Source organism: Camelus ferus, chromosome 4, assembly GCF_009834535.1.
Source record: "Camelus ferus isolate YT-003-E chromosome 4, BCGSAC_Cfer_1.0, whole genome shotgun sequence".
Taxonomy (NCBI): Eukaryota; Metazoa; Chordata; class Mammalia; order Artiodactyla; family Camelidae; genus Camelus; species Camelus ferus.
In genome coordinates this window covers 19,473,763-19,490,883 of record NC_045699.1, presented here as the reverse complement: position 1 = coordinate 19,490,883, position 17,121 = coordinate 19,473,763, and the positions used below count along the sequence as shown (strand labels likewise).

At 36.0% G+C, this 17,121-nt stretch overlaps 1 protein-coding gene across 3 annotated transcripts in view; it reads left to right on the top strand.

Moving 5' to 3' along the window:
* Positions 1-17,121, top strand: part of ADAMTSL1 (ADAMTS like 1) — an 825,910-nt gene that overhangs the window by 483,366 nt on the left and 325,423 nt on the right. The gene's annotated exons all lie outside the window — the stretch shown is intronic.

Genomic DNA, 17,121 nt, shown 5'->3' with positions numbered 1-17,121 from the left:
GAAGGAAGGTCCAAAGAATTAAATATGTCCTTCTTCAGCTAGGTACTTATATACGCATATGTGATGAGTGATACAGAATTTATCTCATTCACCAAGCTAATTTTCTTATCTGTTTTCATGTTATAACTAGAAGGAGAATTCATCATTAGAAATGGATCTATATATCACTTACATGTGAAATCTGAAAGAATGGCACAAATGAATTTATTTACAGACTCACAGAGAAAACAAAGTGATGGTTACCATGGGGGAAAGGGCGGGGAGGAATAAATTAGGAGTTTGGGGTTTGCAGTTACTAACTACTATATATAAAATAGATAAACAACAAGGTCCTAATGTATAGCACAGGATATTAAGTATCTTGTGATAGCCTATAATGAAAAAGAATGTGAAAAGGAATATATATGTATAACTGAATCACTATGCTGTACACCAGAAATTAACACATTGTATATCAACTATATTTCAATTTAAAAAATGGATCTAATATCTATAGCTCCATAATATATTTGGCACCATCTTAATAATTACGGTGACAGTAATAGGAAAACTGTTCATGTTAACAGCATATTAAGTTTAGTTGGATTCCGTTGTTACCAAGTAGTTTGCATATGAAAGATAAATTGGTTTAGTTTTTTAAATGTTGTAATGGCCAGAAGTTCCCTAAGGTCATTCAGTTTACTGAAAGGTGAGTTTTGAATAAAAGAAGATTTGGAAAAATAGAAACTGCAGTGGGAATTAGGGCATGAATAGTGGGTGTGATGATGAAGGAGGGAGGTAAGGGTGGCTAACAGTTCCCAAGCTAAAAGGAAAAGGCTTGAGGTGTTAGAATGGAAAGTCTTTACTTAGAATAATAATAATTCAGAACTGCTTCTTGAGCTGTGTGGTCTATGACTAGATTTTTCTCCAAACTATAAAATATAAAGTACTATGATAATATTTTTTAATAAAAGATTTTATTTGATGGTGAAAAGTGTTATATGTGGCAAGAAAGAGGTTTGATCAAAATTACTGTATATTATAAAATGTGAAATAGAAGGAAAAATTATGCATCTGCTGATTCTTCTAGACTTTTCATACACAGCAGAAAGTGGTGAGATGTAGTTTCAGGAAAATGTTAACTTATTCTAAGAAGTATGAGAATTTCTTGAAATTGGGGTCCAAGTCTTACTTTTTTCTGTACCTCCGAGGTCTAAATAGTCTGAGAGGTAATAAGAGCTCAATAGATGGTTCTTCACTGAATCCATTGATAACTAGAGACAATTTTAGTTCCAGACAAGCCCCAGTGGAAATGACATACACTGGGAAACGTAACCAAAGGCATATCATGAAAGATACCAGATCAATTGCAGTATTTAGCCATTCTGGTGTTTTGGTCTACACTGAAGATAAGTCTTGCATCTACTAGAGAGTTTATCTGTCTTCTTTAGAGGCCAGCTTCATGTTAAACCAGATCTGTGAGCTGACGGGACAGAACAGACCTTTCATCCTTACGATTCACCTGTTCTCTTAATCCTGAATATCAAAAACTTGCTAAATCTGCACTACCTGATGCTACGTGGTGGTACTACTGTGAGGTATAACTGATAATAAACATTTATCAGTAAAGCCAAAGGTACAAATTTGGAATGTTCCTATTATGTAGTTTTCCCAAATTAGCATGCTTGAATATTCTTCAGGGATGAGCCAAAACATATCTCACAAAGCTGGTAAGAAATTTATGAGAACTTTCACATTGGCTCACTGATGTGAATGTTACATTGCAAGAATCTTGTACCGAGTGAGAGATTGAGAAGCAACTTTAGGAATAAATTAAAATCACAAGTAAGAGTCTGTCATTTGGCAAATCGTCAAATAGTGATGTTCTATGAAATTCAAAAATACCATACTGTCACCTATAAGTTAAGACTCCAGTTATTAAGATTTTATTAACATGTTATGGAAGATACCAGTTGTCATCTACTTATAATGAACTGAAGAAGTAGAATGTAAATGCCAAAATTATTGAAGTACATAAGATGTGTCTCTATTTGACTTTCAGATATTAAAAAAATACATTCAGTAAACTCATACTGCGGTGAATAGGAAGTGAAAAGTATGGAGAGAGGAATGGACCATCTATTCTTTTGGTGTTTGAAGATGAAAAAAAAAGTCTTCAAACAGATGGCATTTCCAAATCTAGTAAGAACATAAAGAAATAGTAAAAGAACAGACTGGACAGCTGAATTAACCTATATGTTGTTTTTCTCGAGAGAACCAGAATCAGGACAGTTGAGCCTAAACTCTCCTCACAACACAAGCTCTATTAAAGAATGGTGTCAAAGTATTGTTGGGCATAGATAAATAGATTTTTTTAAGAAGGTATACATTGGCCAAAGTAAGTTAGCTGGCCAAGCCCAAAGTCACAGTGGGAGAACAAAACTGTTCTCATGGAAAGGCAGGCAATATAGAGGTGGTAAAGAACAGGGGCTGTTTTTGTAATCTACTAGGGATGACCTTCTGTGACAATTTATCGACAATTAGGTTTAATAAACTTAATGGGTTTTCTTTCGTCTCTCCACTCCAGATTTAGGCATCCAGATTCAATTAAGTAGCTTAATGACTCTTGGGAAAGATCAGAGGTTGAATGTACATGTCCTTAGAAGCCCAGCAGGTAACCAGAGTGTGCTCTGTAGTCTAATGGTCAGCATTCCACTTCAGCCCAAGTAAATCCCATCCACCTGCTGAGTTAACCTGTTAGGCCAATTTTTCCAGCTCTTGTGATACGATCTTGTCACATTTAGGTCTGATATTTTTAAGTTTATCTGATAATAATTATTCTGTTCCCATTATGATGGAGCTGTAAAGGATGCTCAAATAGACAGATTTAAGGGGTAGATGACAGGGGTTCATTTTCTGGGGTTAAGTGTGTTTCCTGATGGATTGGGAGCTTGGAGGAGGCGTGGTTAACCTTCCCAGTAGAGAGCATCATCCCTCAGATGATCTTTTGAAGGTTACAGAAGAAACAGTCAGTGGAGGCAAAGCAGATTGAAAATATGGACAAGCATTAAATATAAACTCCTTCATTCTCAACTGGGAGTGCTTGATGCTGGGGAAACAGCCCTGACCCAGGGAGATACTGAATCTTCCTCAGCTTCTCCCCTGTCTTTTTTCGAGGCGCACAGAAAGTAAGCAGTGCTTGATTTTCCTAATTTCTGATATTGTAGGCTTGATCATTTCCTTTCCATGAAACTTTGATTTGAGCAGTAAAGAAAGGCACTGTGTAAAATTTTTTCTACAACTTTCGCTCATTTCTTTAAGATTCCATTAGGTTTCATTGAATAACTCCATTAATGCTATTGCTGCTAACCTTGTATCACCAAGTGGTTTATAATGTGTGCTTTGACTTATTTTTTTTTAATTAGGAAACAGACTCTACCTACTTGTACTTTATTTTATTACAAGTGAATTAAACAATCTGCTAACTACCCTAAGAAGCTGCTTCTTGTCTCTCCAATTCTCTACCTCTCCCACTAAATACTTTGAAATAATATTTTTAGCAAATGCATTTGTCTGGTTAACCTAGTATTGTGTGTTGTTTAGTGGAAATGATCCTTCTTCAACCTAAGTTATTTAAGCATATTTTTAAAAATTTGATACTAAAGATCTGTCTCTGAGAGCTCTGGGTTTGTCTTTAGCCCAAAAGGAATTCCAGATGCATAGGATTCTTAAGAATAGTGTGTATATCATCACATGTACCACTGTATTAGGGCTGTGCCAAGATCAAGGTCAAAGGTGTAAACTGCAGATCACTTGAAATGGCACTGAGTCAGATAGCTGATACTCTTTAAGTGTGGTGTCAACTTTTGCATTGGTGGCTGAAGATTTAAAGATCTTTTATGATCTTTTTTTTTTTTTTTACTTACTGAAATGCCAAACTAAACACCAGACTAATTAATAATATGGATTAATAGATTAATACTATAGGTTATTTAATATATTGAGTATGACTATTTTGTTAAATCCTAACTGTTTAAATGAAAGACTTATTGACTTCATATATATATCCAAATAACTAAAAAAAGGCTTACCCATAGAGAATGAAAACATTTTTGAAAGTTAATCAATTTTGAACTGAATTTTTGAGTTGAATAAAAATTTGAGTTGAACAAAACTATTAGACGAATAAGAGAGAAAATCATCACATGATAGAGGTGCCTAAAAAAAGTTAAGATTATGATGTTATTGCAAAGGGATGTGACTGCCAGAATGTTGTCAATATAAACCCAGAAAAATTAAAATAAATAGCCCCAGGGAGTCTTATATCACAGGTATGGGGAAGATCATTAAAACTTGTCATTTTTTTTAAGAATTATGCTAAGGGAAAGTAAGCTAACTCCTCTGATTTTTTAATTGCAAACACAATTTTTCTCCCATAAAAATATTGATACTTAACATGAATATAAGTTTTAGTTAGCAAATAATTTCTACACTGTATAATAAATACCAAAAGAAAATTTTTAGTGTTAAGATTTGACTTCTTAAATATTTTTTTCTTTTAAAATCATCTCATCTCTGTCATAACATCCAATATAAGGTTCACAAGACCTGTTTTAACAGGTCTTAAAAGTTTAAGAACTTTCAGCCCAAGTGAGCCCCAAAGCAAGATTTATGTTATTCTTCATCTTATGTTGTATGTTACCAGCCTTGTTTTCCTTGGAAATGTTTGAGGTTTGTTTAAAAGAAAGATACACAAGTTCAGAGTGAGTCTGACTTCTCATGTCATTTATATGAGGTGATCTTTTCATTGAGTGAGAAGGGATCACACATTTGGGGATATACGTTTAAGAGTTTGTGGTTGCCTTCCTTTTACTTTTTGGGTCAAAGCCTAGTCTAAATGTATTACTAGGACTTCTAATATTCTAGCTCATTTATCTTAGAGGGATGTTTTGTTCCAAGATCTGATCTTCTTTCAGGAGGAGAATACACTAAAGCCAATGACTGGAATGTTTGGGGCCAATTTATGGCCTGGTTTGTCCCATAAACCTGTTTGTTGGTCTAAAAGATTGTTGGAAGTGTGTTGAGTGTCCATAACCTTTACTAGCCATTTTGGGGATCTGTAACTCTTGGCTGTCTTTTTCAGTTTATTTAAAAATTCCTTATTTGGTTAGTTCAGTAGCTTTTCTGAAGTTTTTATTTCTCCTCAATTTCTTTTTTTTTTTAAACTACTTTTTGAGGTATCTTTGTACACCTTAAATATATATTATTTTTACATGTCAATTTGATGTTTTGATAAATGTATATACATTGTGAAAAGAGCACCATAATTAATGTATCCACCACTTCTGCATAGTATGTATGTATGTGTGTTTGTGTTGAGATTTAGTCTAAGAGCTATGTTCTTAGCAAATTTCAAGTATACAGTATAGTATTGTTAACTATCATCACCATACTGTACCTTAGATCTCCAGAACTCTTTTATTTTGCATAACTGAAACTTTGTCCCCTTTGACCAATATCTCCTTGTTTCCGCCTCTCCTCTGCACCTGGCAACCGCCATGCTGTCCTCTGCTTCTATGAGTTTCACTATTTTAGATTCCACATATATGCAAGATCATTCAGTGTTTTTCTTGCTGTGTCTGGCTTACTTCATTCAGCATGATGTCCTTCAGTTTCATCCATGTTGTCACAAATGGCAGGATTCCCATCTTTGTTAAGACCAAATAATATTCCATTGTATGTATATACCACATTTTGTTTTTCCATTCATTTGTCAAGGGACCATTAAGTTGTTTTCATATATTAGCTATTATGAAAAATGCTACAATGAACGTTGAGTGCATATATGTCTTTGAGATGCAGATTTCATTTCCTTTGGATACATACCCAGTAGTTAGATCGCTGGATCATACAGCAGTTATTTTTAATTTTTTGAGGTCTCTCCATACTGTTTTTCATAATGCCTTTACCAGTTTACATTCCCATCAACAATGCATAAGTCTCCCTTTCTCTACATCCTCTCCCACTTACCTTTTGTTGTCAACCATTCTAACATATGTAAGGTGATATGTTATTGTGGTTTTGATTTGCATTTCCCTGATGCTTAAGTGATAGTGAACACTTTTTCTTGTACCTTTTGGCAATTTGCATGTCTGTTTTGAGAAATGTCTATTCAGGTTCTCTGGCCATTTTCAATTGGGTTATTTGGGGTTTTCCAATCTTGAGTTATATGAGTTTTTTTTTTAACATATTTTGGAAATTAACCCCTTATCAGACATACAGTTTGGAAGTATTTTCTTCCACTATGCAGTTTCTTCCACTTTTCACTCTGTTGATTGTTTTCCTTGCTGTACAGAAGCTTTTTAGTTTGATGCAACCCTGCTTGTCTAATTTTGCTTTTGTTACCTAAGCTTTTTCCCAATGTTTTCTTCTAGTAGTTTTATACTTTAAGGCCTTATATTTAAGTCTTTTATCTATTTTGAGTTAATTTTTGATTTTTGGTGTGAGATAAGGGTACAGTTTTATTATTCTGCAAGTAGCTTTCCAGTTTTCCTAATGCCATTTATTGAACAGACTGTCCTTTCCCTATTGTGTGTTCTTGGCACCTTGTCAAACATCAGTTGACTATATAAGCACAGGTATATTTCTGGGCTCTTTATTACTTTCTGTTGGTCTATATGTCTATTTTTATCCCAGGACCATACTTTATTGATTACTATAACTTCATAATATAATTTAAAATCAGAATGTATGATGCCTCTAGCTTTGTTTTTCTTGTTCATGATTGCTTTGGCTATTTAGGATCTTGTGGGCTTCCATATCAGTTTTAGGATTTTTTTTCTACTTCTCTGAAAAATGGCATTGGAATTTTGATAGGGATTGCATCAAATCTGCAAATCACGTTGGGTAATAAGAACATTTTAACAATATTAATTCTTCCAATCTATGAATCTCTTTCATTTGTCTTCTTTAATTTCCTTTATATCAATGTTTTATAGTTTACCTTGTGTAAGTCTTTCACCTCATTGGTTAATTTTATTCCTAAGTATTTTATTCTTGTTGCTACTGTGAATGAAATTATTTTCTTAATTTCTTTTCACAGAGTTAGTTGCTAATGTACAGAAATGCCACTAATTTTTATATGTTGCTTTTGTATCCTGTAACTTTATCAAATTCATTTATTAATTCTAAGAGTTTTGTCATTGAGTGTTCATGGTTTTCTACGTTTGTGATCATGTCATGTGCAGATAGCATTTTATTTCTTCCTTTCCAACTTGGATTTCTTTCTTTTTCTAGTCTAAGTGTTCTGGCTAGGATTTCTGGTACTATGTTGAATGATTGGGCATCCTTGCTTTGTATTGGATCTTAGAAAATTTTCAGTTTTTTCCTATTGATTATGAAATTAACTGTAGGCTTTTCATATATTACCTTTGATGTGTTGATATCAGTTCCTCCTATACCTATTTTATTGAGAGCTTTTTTTTAAATCATAAATGGTTGTTGAATTTTGTTAAAGGCTTTTTCTGCATCTTTTGAGGTGATCATGTGGTTTTTATCCTTCATTCTGTTAATGTAGCTTGTCACATTGATTTGCATATCTTGAATCATTCTTGAGTCCCAGGGATAGATTCTATTTGGTTATGGCATATAGTATAATCTTTTTAATATGCTGTTGAATTCAGTTTACTAGGTTTTTATCCAAGGTTTTTGCATCCATATTTATTTTAGAGTATGGGTCTCAAATTTTCTTTTATTGTAGTGTCTTTTTCTGACTCTGGTATCAGAGTGATACTGGTTTTGAGTCTGGAGGACTCCCTCTTTTGTTCTTTGGGAGCATTTAAGAAAATTTGGCATTATTTTTTAAATGTTTGGTAGAATTCACCTATGAAGCCATCTGGTTTTGGACTTTTCTTTGTTGGAAGGTTTCAGATTACTGCTTCAGTCTATTTCTTTGTCATTCGTCTGGACTAGAAAAGGGAGAGCAAACTAAGCCCAAAGGGAGAGCAAACCAAGCCCACAGTTACCAGAGTGAAGAAATAGTAAAGATTAAGGCAGAAGTAAATCAAATAGAGAATAGAAAAACAATAGGAAAAAATCAACTAAACTGAGAGTTGGTTTTTTGAAAAGATAAAATTGACATTTAGCTAGATTGAGGGGGAAAAAAAGAAAATGCAAATAAATAAAATCAGAAATGAAAGAGGAGACATTACAATGGATATCTCAGAAATTAAAAGGGTGATAGGGACTATTATGAACAATTATGTGCCAACAAATAGGATAATCTAAAAAATGGATAAATTCTCAGAAACATGACCTCTAAGACTGACTCTCTTCAATTTTAATTCATTCATTTGATAAATATTTATTCAACATCTACTATGTATTATGCAAGTTGCTAAGTATAATTAAGGGTGTAAAGACCAACAGGCAGGCATTTGCTCTTGGAAATTTATCATAGTATTAAGTTTCTATCACTTATACTGAGTTCCTACTGATTATAGTTGTAAGATATTTTAAGAACTAAGAGAATTCCCTCCAATTCTGTAAATAGATAATACATCAGTAGCAGTGGTTCTTTAACTCCAGCTGTACTTCAGAGTCACTTGGGAAGCTTTATAAAAAATACAAATATCTGGGCTCTACTGACGAGCAATTAAATTAGAATCCCTGGGGTTCGAGCCATGCTATCTATAATTTTGAAAAAGATCTCCTAGTGGCTTTAATGCATATCGAGCCTTAAAACTGCTGCTCTGTTAGGGGGCATGATAGTGAAATGATGAGGTTTGTCTCCAGCTCTCTGGGGATTTAGAGTTTGGGGTAATGAAGAAAAGAAGAAATTTTCTGATAGATTTCCTCATTCAAGTTTTTATGAAAAGATTTAATCTGCAGTGTGGGAGGAAAAATGGACACCAGCACGTCAGGACATTAAAGTGGTGATTGCCCCTGCACTCCTGTAACCTTTCTGTGTGGTTTTCCAGTTGTGTAGTATTACTTAAGATCAGCTTTGCCCAAAGTGGCAAATAAACTGAGCGATTTCTGAAATTTTCTTCTATTCCATTATTAAGACTATAGATATCACCCTTTAAGCCTCTAGGTTGTTAGTGAATAACTCAGCTAATGCCCAGGGACTGGAGTGGTTTATACAAATTCTCTGAAGTCCACTTCCCCTCAGATTCACTGAATTTCTTAACCATAGAGTAAGTAGAATTTAACTTTCCACCTTCAATTCAGCATCTATCACTCTATCTTGACCACTGAGTCCTACCCCAAAGCCAAGGGAGAGGTTGGCCTTGCAGCTCTTTGTGGTTAGCATAGACAATTATGCCAACATAATGATGTTTAATAATGTTACACATAACATCATTATGATTGCACGTAAATATAATGTAACTTAGCATTCTATACTTATTTTTTCCTGCCTCTAGGTAAAGCATCCATTTCCCAGTGTATGAAATTCTTGTATCGCTCTTAATATCTTTGTCCCTTTGATCGCACATAAATATGATGTTACACACATGAATCGCACATAAATACAGTGATTGAGATCCTTTCCAAGTGAGAAATAGTCACCTGTTTGGGAATCTGGCTCTTAAAACGGTGTGTTTCATTTCCTCTGAGGGAACCTTTATCCTATATTGTGGATTATCTCTTCTATTTTTTATCAACTTACTAATTTTGAATCTTGGCCCCACTATTTTCTAGCTGTGTGACACTGGGTTGGATTCTTAGTTTCTCTGGGGTTAATTTGCTCATCTATGATGTCAAATGGGCAGTGGCTGGTGCAGAATAGGTGTCCAATAAATATGTATATTGAAAAAATATATAAGGTGCCCTTGAACTCCAAAATTGAGCACGTGACTCAGAGAGTACCTTCCTTCTCCACACGTGCAATCAAAACCCATTTTGCTGTTAGATAGGAAGAGGGGTAAAGGCTGTTCTTAATATGGATGGTTTTAAAGAAAAACGTGGTGATTCTCCAGGCGGACATCTGGGTAATATGGGCGGATGGAAGAACTTTTGTCCTCAGCCAAAATAATTCTCAAATTCCCAGCCCCAGGGTTGTATGGGGTGAGGTTGTGAGAGTCCTAGCGTTTCATAATATACATTTTCCTCATGGGGAAGATGGAAAAGTTGGACTTGATGTTGGTAAAACACATTTGTTTTTGTTCTCATTCTTTGCCTCTTTTGGCTACTGAGCAAATGTAAGATCATTTGCAAACCTGATGGCATGTGTGTATGTATTATAAAATGCATGTCCTTCCTGCTAGTGGATCTCAAGCCAAAGGCAGCAACCTCCCCGGCCCCCGCCCCTCGCCCTCTTTCTGAGGGAACAAATGCATTGTGGTGACGAATACAACTTGGAATAAATATGTGAAAATAAACAAGTCTGTAGAAAAGAGCCAAAATGTCTTTCCTTTGGTAGCTATTTCATTTCATTTTAAACTTTTCATCTTTGGTTTATGGTAGAAAGATTTTAATTGGGTTTCAGGTTCAAAAATGAGAACAAAAGAGGCCAAAAATTCTTTGTGACCTGAAATTATTATAGCATTCCCTTCTGTTCTACCCTTCCCTCCCTTCCTGTCTCCTTTTCTTCCTTCCTTCCTTCCTTCTTTCTTTCTTTCCTTCCTTCCTTCCATTTTCAGTAAATGCTTGTGGAGTGCTAATAGTATACCAGGCTTTGTTGGGCACTGGGGCTTAGAGACCACACAAATAGACTGCAAAGGGGAAAAGCAAATAAATAAAAATACGAAAGTGAAAAACATCCAGGACTATGTTCTGGCCCCTTGCAACTGCTGGCCACTTTGCTGACTCTGCACCTCTTCTCCTGATGAGCCCATTGCCTACAATGCCTCTCGTTGCCCCTGCCCACACAACCCTCAATGTTATTTAAAGTTGCCTCCAGCAGTGGCCCCTAGTCTCACTTTGCTATATTTAAAAGGCACTATGTCTGCACCACTTTGAATCACTTCTACATAGTCCAGCTGGTGTTATAGCCATTTAGAAGACACTGCCCCCCACTAGACTATCAGCACAATGGGCACAGGTTTTATCTTGCCTTTCTTTCTGTCTTCCTGTTCTGCACAGAGTAGACACCCAGTCGATGTTGGGTGAATTGACTGAATTGACTGTTAGGGCCAGTAGTACTTTGGCAAGCAGGAGTCAGGAGAGAAGGTGGTTTCTTGAATTCCCCTTCCTCCCATCACACTTTTGGGACTCACATGGCCCATACAGGACACCCCTCCTAAGATACCACCTTCCTAGGTTACTTCCTTTCATCAACCTGTCCCTTTGTCTAATTCCTTCCATATTTAGTACCCAGACCACGCCTACTAGTTGTTGACTCTATGTTATACTGATGTGTATTCTGCTCAGACTCAGGTGGATTTTTTTTCCCACTAGATTCTAGCTTTCATAAGATTCGGGGGAGTCCTCATGTTTGTATCTTTCACAGTGCTGGGCTTAGTGCTGGTTCAGATTGGATGCTCAATAAGTGTGTGAAGTGACAGTATATCAGAAAGCATTCTCCCAGAGCTTGTGAACCTGCCCGGGGCTCATCTTCCCCATCAGACTGCATGCTTGTACGTTGTCTCATTAGATTATCTGAGCAGTATGCTCGGAGCAGTTTCTGGCTTCGTTAGAAGCTGGGCATGATCACTGTGGTACCAATGTCATTGTTCTCTCTTTCTTCTGATGACATGAGCACAATCCTCATTTTCAGAGCCCTAGCCCTAGCCCATGTTTGTGAGAACTCGATGCTCTGTTGGGGCAGGCCGGTCTTTGAAGAACTAGCAGAGAGATGTAAAATCATGCTTGTTTGGGGGAAAAAATTGGTACTGATTTTCTAATTTTAAATTTAGAATATACCAAACACTTACGATAGCAAATAAACCAATTTGAAACTCACAGCACACACTTCAAAATTGAGTCTGAAATATCCTCACGTGGGTCCAAATTTGAATGTAACAGTTCTGCAGCCTCTTAACTGTGGCTCAAAAATCTGTACAAGTACAGCAATACTTTCCTTATTTCACTGTGGCGAAAGATCACACAACCATAGAAGATGTCATCTTCTAATGTTTTCCCAAAACCGACGCAATTTCCCTTTGTACTGAATTTGATAAAACGTTAAGTTTTAGCAACTCTCTATATATACATAAATCAGAGTCTACAAGCTGGCATAGCATTCAGAATGTTTTTAGAATGAGAGATTAGTATCGAGCAGAAGTGCTGAATTATAAAATTAAGGTTACAAAAATACGTCACCTCTGCCAAAGAAACACTTGGACTTCGAGGACTCAATTTACGGTGCCATTTTTCAGTGTGAGATTCCGCTACCCCCTCTTCTGTTTAAAATGGCTTTAAAAATGCAGCTTTCAAGCCGACTCTTCTTTGAGTCCCTCATGCCATGTTAGAACCTCAGCAGCTTGAGAAGAGCTGGTGACACCAGGGCTGTGTCTGTTTCCAGCCACCTCACCTACTGATGGATGACGCCTGGCCGCGTGCCCCCTTGTTGTTTGTTGTATTACTACAACAGAAAGCATTTTCAAAAGCTGCATTTATCAAGTTGTCATAATAGTTTGGCTTGCATATCTATCTAGCCAGGAAAAAAAATAAATCTCTCCCTTAGCACTAATCTGTTGGAGCCACATGATACATCACATGCAGAAGAGGCAGTGCAAAACGAATGGGGCTCTTACATGGGATTCAGGGACCTTTCAACTAAATGCTTAAGAGGGGAGAGGTTTTTTTATGTTTGCATTTGTAAGTCCTATGGTACCAAAGACCTCTGTCTCCAAGTTTCAAAAGTACTTTTCCACTGGAGGTTGTGTGTGTTGGGGATGCATTATTCCTAGAATTCTGGTGGTGCTTTCTAAAGAAAGGTGGGAAAAAAACAAACTGGGGTTTGCCAGGAAGAAGGTTAAAGACACCCTTCAATGTTTAAGATCAATATTTCATAGGCAAATGTTACCAGATTAAACATTATTTGTTATGGAGAATCTTTTGTAAGCAAATTTCTTATTTTGAGATTGGTGGTTGTCTGGAAGCACATGGCTGTTGGTGGGGGAGGGGCATGGTTAGAAGGATTCATGTTCAGAGTCAATATACATTCGTTAAATGTTTGTTAAAAATACTTCAAATCTTCATGTTAATAATTTACTTACTAGGGATACATACTAGAACATCTCCAATCATTTAGTTTTCGTATATAATGAATATACAATATAAGCATAGTTATCTGTAGATTCTTTTTTGTTGAGATATAATTGACATATAATAACCTAAGTTTAAGGTGTACAGTGACGATTTGATCCATTCATATATTGCAGTATAATTATCACTTTTTAGCATTAGCTAATGCCTCTATGTGGTAGGAACAATTAAGATCTAGTCTCTCAGCAACTTTGAAGTTTATAATACTATCTCGTTTATAGTCACTGTGCTGTGAGTTAGGCCTCCAGGACTTACCTACTGGTTGCAAGTTCGTATCCTTAAACGTCATCTCCCTAATTCCCCCACCTCCGAGCCCCTGATGACCACCATTCTACTCTTTGCTTTTATGTAGATACTTTCTGAAGAAGGAACAGTACTGAATTGACTTCTCCTTTTGAGACCAAGTGCTACACAAATAAGTTTCCACGTGAACAAAGCTCATCTTAATTCTCCTGAAAGACACTCTAAATTAGAATTAAGTAATAACTGTTTGAAACATGGAGTAAAACCAAGAGCATTAAAGAATGACTTCTTTTAGCACAAAAGAGAGACAGAGAGAGCTAAGGGAAAAATGAAAACTTGGGACTTAGGAGACCCACAGGAGTGGCATGTCTACTAACTCCTTTTCTCCCCCTATACAAGGCAACACCACTACTAACCATCTGTGGTGCCCAGGCTCTGGCTCTAGCCCCTAGGTTTTGAGCATCCAGTCTGATCAGTGGATTAGGATAGTGAGCATCTAAGGAGATAGCTTTACACACAGTGTCCAGAGGCTCATATAGCTTCCTTTCTAATGGCTAAGTTCATTGGCATCAAGTGGTTCCTGAAAGAAACTCTAAGGTTAATGTGTCTATGGGATGTGAAAAGCAACCAAACAGTGCATGTCCACTTCACCCTCTTGGGTGGTCTCAGAATTTGTTGTTCCTCTTGAGGTCTTTGTAAAATGCCCCAGAAGTGTACAAGTATTTTATCTGGCTCCTTAGGGATACCCTCCTGCTCTACGTCTCCTGTGAGTCCTGAGATGCTCAGCTGAAAGGAGAGAGGGAGGGAGACAGGGCTCTAGTACTCCATGAAGTCCTGGCTGGGGCTCTCTTTCTGCTTGTCTTGTCCAGTTCATGGTCACCTTAGGAGCCACACTCTAAGGACCTAGAGTCCTTCTGGCTTAAATTGCTGACGTGGTTTTATGTCTGATCTCTTGTAAAGAGTTCTTAGTTTCATTTTGGGTGATTAAAAAAGAGGAGTATGAGCAGATGTACGGTCTTCTTTCAGAATTCTTTGCCCATATGTCCATATTTGAAAAGCAGGAGATGTTGAGAGAAATACAGTAACCTGTTCTTTTTTATTAGTATTCTTTGGCTTTTGGAAATCAGAGGCAAAGCTTCATGAGCCCAGTGTAAGTGCAATTGCCCTTCAAAAGTCTGGCGTTTTAAATACACAGTTACCAGATTTTCTTGAAATGGTTGACTCACACCAAGGATAAAGTCTGGTTATGTCATCAGAAGGATCTGTTTGTTTAGAGAAGGGATGAGAATTTTTAATTTAAATTGATGTATTTGACCAGATTTTTATTCCTGATGAGAGATAAATTGAATATACTCTCCCCTTTTAAAGACTTATATAAGCCGGGGATGGGGGGAGGGTGGGAAGCCAACAAATTGCTAAAGCCTGGAAAGAGGGCTTTTAATTTTCTAGGGAAACTCATCTCTTCTAAGGTTGTTACATTATGGTAATTGAAACTAAGGTAACATCAGGAATTTAAGATTGGAAGAGTTTGGATGGTTTGTTCTGTGTTAATTGGAGACCAATAGAGTATGCTTTAAGCCTATACTAATCTCATTATAAGTGAGTTAAAGTCTAAATAATTCACAAATACAGCTTGTGACCAAGGTGTTTTCCTTTTCTTGGGAGAAGGAACTAAATCAAAATTACTAAGTGACTGGGTACACATAAAATGCTGATATAAATAAGGAACTTCCTGTGCACATTTGTTTTGAAATGTATTTTTATTTATGTTTTGTTCTTTTCTGCTTGAACTAGTTTCTGATTCATTAACTGGTATGGTACTTAACTCTAAATACAATTGGGTGACCGTTTCACAGTTTGCACTGAGCAGATGTATTTACTTAAATCCTCTGTTATCACTGGTCTGTACACTTTCTCGGAAACCATTTTGGACTGAAATTTCTAATATTTGTTTTCATTTCCAGAGGTGAATTTTAGTTTGTTGAAATGTGGAGAAAATCCTTCAGCTGTTTTATATTAACAAACTAGCTTTTTAAATAGAATTTTTTTAAATGAGAAGAAAATATTTTTTGCTGCTCAATTCTCATATGAGGCTTTTGTGCCCAGATAAATGCTTTGGAAGAAGCAATTCACGCTTGTCAAGAATTAAAATCCTTGTGGTAGAATAGTCACTGTATTACTTAAATAAAATTTGCATTCAGATTTTATGAACTGGGATGTTTGAAAAATAAAAGCTTCTCTGCACTGAAGCGCCTTCATGTTACATTTTACTGACGAGCATGGTTCTCTTGGACATGTTCCAAATGTATAATGTGTGTCTAGGTGTCATTTACTCACTAGAAGTGGATTTACCAGAACTGAGAAGCAAGTGATATATTGATGGAGAAAGTAAGGGGCAGTTAAACCCCGGGCCAACTCCTTGCTAAGCCTCCCAGATTTAACCCAGTATTATATACACCTCAAGAACATCTTGTTCCTTTATTATTATTATTATTATTGTCTTATATGCTTTGGAGTTAGACAAACCGGGGCCCCAATCCCTGGTTCTCTCTTTTCTGTATAGTATATGGCTTTAAGTCTCCTACTCTTTGTCAGTCTCAGTTTTCTCATCTGTTAAGTGGGAATAACAAAACCTGCGGTTGCTGGATGGTTAGAGGTAATGGGCACAGAATACCTAATCCTGGACCGGATACCTGCAGCAGGCACTCTATGTATAATAGAGACTCGTATTGATATTATTATTCACAATTTGATCATGTCTTTCAATAATAAAGATTTTTCCTAACTTAAGCATTACCACTTTAATATCATATTACAGTCAAGTTAAATAAGCTCTTGCTCAAAAAGTAATACAATATAATAAAGGGAAGACTTAATTCAGTAGCATAACTAAATTATTTGCAAATCAGTATTAGGTGTTAGACAATTACAGGGTATTCTTTGGAAATGGTGGCAAGTGTTTTTTGGTTTTTTTTCCCTTTGCTATGTTTTGTGCTTGTTTTTGTTTTGTTTTTGCTAAATAAGAAGCATTTTAAGTCATTCTTGTACATTATGTGCTTACATCTCCTATTATGCAAGGAATGCTTTTTTATTATTGAAATGTAATTGAGTTACAATACTGTGTTTAGCAAAGTGATTCAGGTATATACACATACACACACGCACATATATGTTCTTCTGATTCTTTCCCATTATAGGTTATTACAAGATACTGAATATAGTTCCCTGTGCTACATAGTAAATCCTTGTTTTTTTTTTAATCTATTGTATATATAGTAATGTATATCTGTTAATCCCAAACTCCTAATTTATCTGTTCCCTATGCCTTTCCCCTTTGGTAACCATTAAGTTTGTTTTCTATTTCTGTGAGTCTGTTTACATTTTGTAAATAAGTTCATTTATAGTATTTTTTAGATTCTACATATAAGTAATACCATATGATATGTCTTTCTCTGTCTGACTTACTTCACTTAGTATGATAATCTCTAGGTCCATGTCAGGGATGCTTTTAAAACATGCGTAGGTATTCATAGTTTAAAATATCTGGGAAAAGGCTTATTTAAATTATTGAAGTAGGTATTTTTCTGCCTTTTTCTGTTTCGTATGTTTAGTAAGCATTATCTCTGTAATAACCTCAGGGGCTTTAGTTAGAGCCTCTGTAAACTATCTCAGTTGGTGACCATAACG